The sequence below is a fragment of the Oryzias melastigma genome, linkage group LG2 (assembly GCF_002922805.2).
Source record: "Oryzias melastigma strain HK-1 linkage group LG2, ASM292280v2, whole genome shotgun sequence".
Taxonomy (NCBI): domain Eukaryota; kingdom Metazoa; phylum Chordata; class Actinopteri; order Beloniformes; family Adrianichthyidae; genus Oryzias; species Oryzias melastigma.
Genome location: NC_050513.1, coordinates 4,847,732 through 4,855,719, shown reverse-complemented (window position 1 = coordinate 4,855,719; position 7,988 = coordinate 4,847,732). Strand labels below are relative to the sequence as shown.

At 36.3% G+C, this 7,988-nt stretch overlaps 1 long non-coding RNA gene across 5 annotated transcripts in view; it reads left to right on the top strand.

The window, feature by feature from the left end:
* LOC112160028 overlaps positions 1 to 7,988 on the top strand; it is a 375,093-nt gene that overhangs the window by 264,816 nt on the left and 102,289 nt on the right. The window contains exon 5 of one of the 5 annotated variants that reach the window (XR_004949156.1): positions 4,478 to 5,660. The exons of the other annotated variants lie outside the window; for them this stretch is intronic. This is a non-coding gene — a long non-coding RNA (uncharacterized LOC112160028). Of the gene's footprint in view, positions 1 to 4,477; positions 5,661 to 7,988 lie in introns of those variants that run through there. 5 annotated transcript variants of the gene reach the window in all.

Sequence of the window (7,988 nt, the reverse complement as noted above, 5' to 3'; positions counted from 1 at the left end):
TTTACTCTAGTATAGTTTATAATGTCAGTTATGTCCACATTTCTCTGTGATTCTTCAGCTTCCACTTTCCTGCTCTAAACTCCACTCTTCTTTCTGCCAAACCAAAGACGTAAAAGTTTCAATTCTTTCATATGGAATTCGTTTTCATATTTTGTCAAATCAACAGAATCATTGGCTCCTAATGTCAAAGAATTATTGTCAAATTTAGGTCAGAATTACCTTTTTATTTCTTTTTTCAATCCAAACTATCATTTTAACTCTAAAAAAATTTTACGATGAAGTTTTTTAAATTTTTGCTTTCAAAATTATTTAGAAAAATCCAAGAGACTTATTTGATTTCATGTATTAAATACAAATTTAGTGTTACCTGTTCTTTTCTAATGTTTACAAAAAAGAAACAAACAGGAATAGCTTTTCACAACAATTTGAATGAATAAACACTCAAAAATGCAAATATAAACTCAATTTTACATTTAATTTACATTTTCTTTAAAAAATTTGCCATAAGATCAAGTTAAAAACACAGTGTTTACCGGGATATTCTTCTCCTATTGTGTTATTTTCCTGTGAGTTTCGAATTCTCTTTATCACACACAGATCTTGAGCTTTGTTGCTTTTCAAATCCAGACCGGTTAATTCTTTCCAGAGTTATCTTTACTCTATCCTCGACTCCTCGGATGTTTTCCACATGTTTGAAACCAGAGTTTTTGTAATAAAACGTGAAGTATTGGTGCTGGAACTGAACTGGTTCGTATTGTGAAACACACTGTAGAAGGTTGGACAGAGCGGTCCTGCAGCTCCTCGTTAGGAAAGAATCCTCCTGTTTCCCAAAAGCAGAACAGTTTTAAAGAAACGGAGATTTAAATTTAGCATGTTCTAACGCAGAGAAGTCGTTTCCACGTTTGTGTATCATTTGTAATCCCGACCAGATGGCTCCAGCGGTCGTTTGTGTGACGGATACTTTTGTTTTGAAAGGGTTTTTCTATTGTCTCCAAGTGTGGACCTTCGGGCCAATCCTTCACCGGTTCCCACGGAAAACGGAGCTCCGATACCAGAAAGAAGTCATGAAGAACTTTCAAAAAGTTGTGAGCAGAGTCGAGGATTTACTGTCATTTTAATCAAACTGTTGTAGCCTCAGACATATTTCAAAAAATCCAAAAGAGGAAAAAAAAACGCTATATAACCATTGTGTCATTTTGTATACATATATTTTGTTAGTATAATCTAAACTTTCCTTAAAGACCCATTATATGTGACTTGATCCATATTTTCTCCCTTGCAGTGCATTATCATTCCACTAGGGGGCAGTAGAAGCGCCTTTCCTGCTCATTTCAAAATGGCTGCCTCCATGAACACATTTGGCGGGAAAAAACTTAGCTAATTTTCCAAATCATTATGCTAAAAATAACTCACCTACTTTTGTTTATTTTTTAAATCACAACTTTCTGTATTAAAAAAAGGTTAAATTTGTTGATAGATAATTATTTATATAAAAGTTACATCATGTTAAAAACGTTTTGATCCATTTTGAGACATTGGGTAAATAAGTTAATTTTTTTTTCTTCCTACTGAACACATGTTAATATTTTTACATAAAAATTGCTCTTTTGTGAGCAAAAACCTAAAAAAATCACTTAAGGTATGATAAATGACACTGTTTATATCTCAATGAAACAATTTTATTGGATTTCATCAAAAATATTTGTAGAATCAAACAAACCTTTACAAATAGTCACCAAAAACAGGATTTATGGCAAAGCTAATGACAAAGTCAAAGCTTGAATTATGCTTAATTCATCTTCCTGTAGTTCTTACGTTCCCCTTCAGCTAAGCTAAACTGACTTTTTGTCCCTTGAATAAATAGACGAGAAAAATGTGTGTAAGTACTATAAACAAAGTAAAAAAATATGTAAAATAATCTATAGTGTATTGTGCAAAAGAGTATTAAAACCACCATGAAAAAAAACAATTAATGTACAAAAAAGTCATAAAATTGAGAAAAGGTTGAAATTTTATGAGAATAAAATCGTTGCAAAAAAGTAAAAACATGTACAAAATTAAAGTGATAAAATTATGAGAAAAAAGTTGTAATTTCTTGAAAATAAGTAAAAAAAAATACAAGAATGAAGTCTTAAAAATATTGAGTCATATTTTTTCTAAATTAAACCTGTTAAATTACAATAAAAAAGTCTAAATTGCATGCAAATTTATGCGCAAAGAATCAATATTAAATGATGATGAAGTCATAATTTCATAAGCTAAGAATACATAAGATTTATTAGTTTAATTCAAGAGTTATAAGAACTATTTGTTAAAATTCTGCTTACTATGAAAAATATAAACGCTAACCAAAAAAGAACCCAAACCATGTTTCAGTACGAGAGACTTATGGTGTAAGGTTTTAGCTTGAGTATTGGTTTCACAAATAAGGAAATACTAAGTCAAAAAACACGACTTTTCCTTGTCAAATTATTTTTTTGTCATGATTATGCAGGTTATTTTTTAAAATGATTTTATTACTTTATTCTCGTAAAATTATGATTTTTTTAAAAAAAAATTTTAATTGTTGTAAAATTACAATTTTTTTGTTAATATATTTTTTTCTGATTCTTGTAAAATTATTTTTTTTTAATAAATTAATAACTTTTTGTCTTTAAATTGTGTTTTCTTATGATTCTAAACCTTTATTCTTGTAAAATTTTGATTTTTTTCCACATAAATTAATTAATAATAATAACAGTTTTACAACTTTGCTCAATTAAAATTACAGTTTTTTTTCACATGTTTACAACCTAATTCTTGACCTTTTTTCTAGCAAATTTTTGATTTCCCTGTAAAACTTCTCAATTTTTCTTGTACATTTTCGACTTTTTTCCTGTGAAATTACAATTTTTTTCTCACAAATTATTCACTTTATTCTTGTGAAATTAAAACATTTTCTTATCATTTTACAACTTTTTTGCAAAAATTTTACTCATAAATGTACAACTTTATTATCTTAAAACACTTTTTTTATTTTTTAAGACTTTCCCTAAAAATTACATTTTTTCTCATAAAATTATTATATGTATTTTCTTTAAATGATCGTTTTCTCATAAAGTTATGACTTTAATCTCATAAATGCAATAATTATTCTCATAATTTTTCAACACTGTGCTAATAAAATAAAGTTTTAAACTTTTTTCTCAGAAGTTTATGCCTTTAATTTTTTTAATACAATTTTTTTCTCAGGACTTTGTCAACATAATCAATACGTTTTTAGTACAATACATTTTTACTAATTATCCTCATAAAATGATGACTTATTTTTCATAAATTTACAACTTCATTCTCACAAAATTATATTTTTATAGTACTACTATGTTGTAGTATTGACTAAGTTTCACTGTAGTACATATTTCATTGGTTTTCAAGTCCATTATCCTCTGCTGGGACCGGGTCGGGGGGGCAGAGGTCTAAACCAAGATTTAAAATAGTTCAATCATTTATCTTCTTTAACTTTGTTAATATATTAGGAAGTTGGACTTGGCCCAAATAACAGGTCAGGGTTCGGATGTTTTCAACTTTGTCCAGAATTTTTTTAACATTTCAGACAAAACAAAAGAGTAAGGCTTTTCTGCCTCTATTCATTAGCCAACATGATAGAAAAACTGGTCATCAAAATGAAAAACAATTCATCCCGTCCTGACCAAAGAACCTCCATGTCGGTCTGGAATCGACTGACCGGCCCAGCTATGGCCGATGATCGCATCTGGATTGTTTGCAGAAATATGTCAGGCATTCCAACCGTCGCCCAGCAGATGTTTGGAAAGTCTGATTTTATGCAGCGTATAATGCCCAGCAGCACGCCATGAGCCGTGTTTTATTGATGAACCCAAGAGTCACTCACAGTGCTTTAACCTTCTCATGAACAGTGGAGCTAAAGTGTAAAGAAAGCAGTGCGTTTATGTGGTTTTTCTGTTATCCTGCAGCAGCGTCGCTCATGAAAGTCCTGCTTTATTTCCAGATTTTGGTCTGTAAAAGTGCAGGAAAACATTTATGCAAGCTGTGATCTAATACTTGTGCTGGCAGTGGTTTCTATTCACAAGTGAATTAGAACTGGGTTAAGTCGGGTCAGAAGCTTTTTTTTTTTTATCTTCCCGTCTGTTATTGGACGATAAAGAGCGGTGCACAGCAGAAATGAACCAACTGTGCCTGCTAATGAGGACCTTGTGGGTACACATTCCTTTCAGGATGCGAGTCTTTCTGCATGTGTAGGCAAACGAGGAAGAGGCCGTTCTGAGCGCGCTCTGTCCAGAGCAAGTGTACTGCTTCAAAAAAAACACAAACAAACTACATAAAAATGAGCTTTCTATTGCTGAAAGGCAGATAAATAAATGTCTGTAGGGCTGCAGTGGCACTTCAAAGTGTTTCTGTGATTTCATGCATACCTATTTCTATGAGCGATTCTACTGGCAAACATTTTTTTTTTTTTCAGCTGTGGGCCAAGTCATTAGCTGCAGAAACAAAGCAGCTTTGTTGTGTTGTCATGGTCCACAAAATTCTATTTAAAAAGCGGCTCATTTCCAACTGAAACCAACAAAAGAGGGACATGCGTGGCGGAGAACTGGAAACCAGGTGAGACTCACTAGTGCTACAGAAGTATAGACTTCTATGGAGACTTAGTGTCCTTCTGCTGCTGTGCTGCACCTTTTCAAATAACCCTGCTGAATGCTTCATGATACACTTACCACAAGCTGGATAATGGTACAACCCATTTTCACGTCCCCTTAGGTGGCCCTAAAAACGTCTATCCCTACAAATATCTAGCCCTACAAACTTCAAGCCCTGCAAACCTCAAGTCGTACAAATGTCTAGCCCTACAAACCTCTAGCCCTACAAACCTCTAGCCCTACAAACCTCTAGCCCCACAAACCTCTAGCCCTGCAAACCTCTAACCCTACAAACCTCTAGCCCTGCAAACCTCTAACCCTACAAACCTCTAGCCCTATGAATCTATAGCCGTACAAATGTCTAGCCCTACAAACTTGTAGCCCGGCAAACCTCTAACCCCACAAACCTCTAGCCCTGCAAACCTCAAGTCGTACAAATGTCTAGCCCTACAAACTTCTAGCCCTACAAACCTCTAGCCCTACAAATCTCTAGCCTTAAAAATCTCTAGCCCTGCAACCCCCTAGTCCTATAAATCTCTAGCCCTACAAAACTCCAGCCCTACTAATTTCTAGCCTTACAAATCTCTAGCCCTACAAACCTCTTGCCCTACAAATCTCTAGCCCTACAAACATCTAACCCTGCACATCTCTAGCCCTATGAATCTATAGCCGTACACATTTCTAGCACTACAAACCTTTAGCCCTACAAAAGTCTAGCCCTGTAAACCTCTAGCCCTACAAACCTTTAGACCTGCAAATTTCTAGCCTTACAAACCTCTCGCCCTACAAACTTCTCGCCCTACAAACCTCTAGCTGGTTCAGACCTCTGCTGCCCGGCTCTTGACCCGCACTAACAAAAGAACCCACATCACCCCCATTTTAAAGTCTCTTCACTGGCTCCCGGTCACTTTTAGAATTAATTTTAGAATTTTAGTCACGACCCACAGAGACCTACAGAGCCCTTCCTGGACAAGCCCCCTCATACATCTCAGACCTCATCCAGCCCTATACCCCTTCCCAAAGACTGAGATCCTCAGGGCAAAACCTACTGATGGTGTTTCAGACACGTTTTAAAATCCGAGGAGACCGTTCTTTTAAAGCAGTGACAACTAGGCGGTGGAATGAACTCCCCTCATTTTTACATTCCCTGGATTTTATTGATGTTTTTAAAACCCATTTTTACAATCAAGCTGTCCAGCCCCACTGAGTGGGCCTCTGGACAGCTAATAATGTTTTTTGGAATTTTATGTGTTTTTAGAATTTTTTTGTTCTTTTAAATATGCTGTATTTTATGTATCTCTTTTATTTATTTCATGCATTTTTTACCTATATCATGTAAAGCACTTTGTGACTGCTGTCTGGGAAAAGTGCAATATAAATAAACTTTACTTACTTACTCTAGCCCTACAAACCTCTTGTCTTACAAACCTCTAGCCCTATGAATCTCTAGCCCTACAAACCTATAGCTCTAAAAACCTCTAGCCCTACAAACCTCTAGTCTTACAAATCTCTAGCCCTACAAACCTCTAGCCCTACAAACCTCTAGTCTTACAAATCTCTAGCCCTACAAACCTCTACCCCTACAAATCTCTAGCCCTACAAACCTCTACCCCTACAAATCTCTAGCCCTACAAACCTCTAGCCCTTGTCCTGTCTTAAGCACGTTAACGTTTGGAGTGGGGTCATCTGGAACCCACAGGACAGCGCACAGAACTTATTTTTCTCAATGAGTTTTGGTTTTCACTGGTGTCCATGGCAGACATGAGATCTTGTCCACCTTAGTCTACCTATCATGGGAAGGATAACTCATCATTGTGAGGGGTAGGGTCTTCTGGACCCCATAAGGTAGCACTAACTGTACCTGCGCTCCTCTAAGTGTCCACTCTTCTATGGCCCTCCATGGGTCTGGACAACCCAAAAACTGACATCACCAGTACAGGTCAACCCCACCGTTCAAGTACTTGATCAACGTTTGTGATTTCATGCAAAAAAGTTTACTGAAGACTGTACTAATACCTGCTGTGTCAGTCGCAATTCCCTCAGGGACCCATTGCTCATCAATTCTACTTTCCGGCACATTAAACGCCACCTTGCAGCTAATTTCACCTCTCTAAAGGGATTTGGTACGCCATCAGGCAAAACTGTAGAAAATTGAAACCAAAAACCATGAAATCTTTTTGTTTAATCTTATCCACTCTTCTCAATTTCTTAATTCTTTTCCTGTCAAGTCATAATGTACCTGAAGACAGATTTTAGAGCTGATTTGAGCAATTTTATGTCACAATGGAGATTCTTTTGAAAAAGGATGAAAGTGGAGTGGATGGAATCAATGGAAGGCTCTTGACTGACCTCTAGTGTTGGCATGTAGGAAAAATATAGAGGACAGTGATGGGAAATGTGGAGAATTGATGGGATTTTCTTCTGTCTTTGTGATGGAATAAAGGCAGAAATTGTATTAACTTCTGTATTGGTTGGATGTTTTTGCAGTTGTTTCTCCTCGTCTTTGTTTTTGTCCTTAAATTTGAAAGGAGACGCTCAGCCGTCTCAGATACCGTGCAGGAGGATGACATCTTTACCAGACTCACTTCACTTCCTGCTCCACTGCCTCCTTGAAGATCTAACGGGGCGCTTTTTTAAGTCGCGCTGAACAATCTGCCGCCCACTGAGCCGCTTTGATCTCCTGCAGCTAATAAAAAAAAATAAACTCACCCGTCAAAATAATGCAGACGAGGCAAACGCCTCCAGCTTCTCTGTTTTGGCTTATTTTAACCTAGAACTTGTTTTGCTTCATGAACGTTTTCAACTCAGTATCAAAAGTGGCGTCCAAAAAGTTTCAAGGAGATTTTGTCTTAAAAGCCCAAAGTTTTCATTTAACTTTGTTGTTTTGGGTGGTTTAGATCAGAACTTTAAGTATAGATGTTCCTGTAGACTTCCTAGTAAATTCTCGGTTATTTGATGGAACTCCTGGTGCACTTTAAGGCACCAGTGCTCTTACCTCATGGCGCCATGTGCTCCACTTATACCTCCGGGTGGTTTTTGCTTACGCTGGTGAAGCTGTTCATTAATGGAAAAGACTACATAAAGTTATAAAAGGGTTGGATTTACATAAAGGGTTTTCAGTAAGCCCTGCGACAGACTGGTGACCTGTCCAGGGTGGACATCGCCTTCGCTCAACAGTAGCCGGGACTGGCTCCACCAAAGGGATTTAGCCGATGGATGGATGGGTGGTTCTCAGAGAAACAGACAAATTTGAGAGCTAAATCTGAGACTGTTTATGGCTTGATAAAAATCTAAAGTGTTTAAGTCAAAGAGTACCGACCAAACAAATACTTTTAA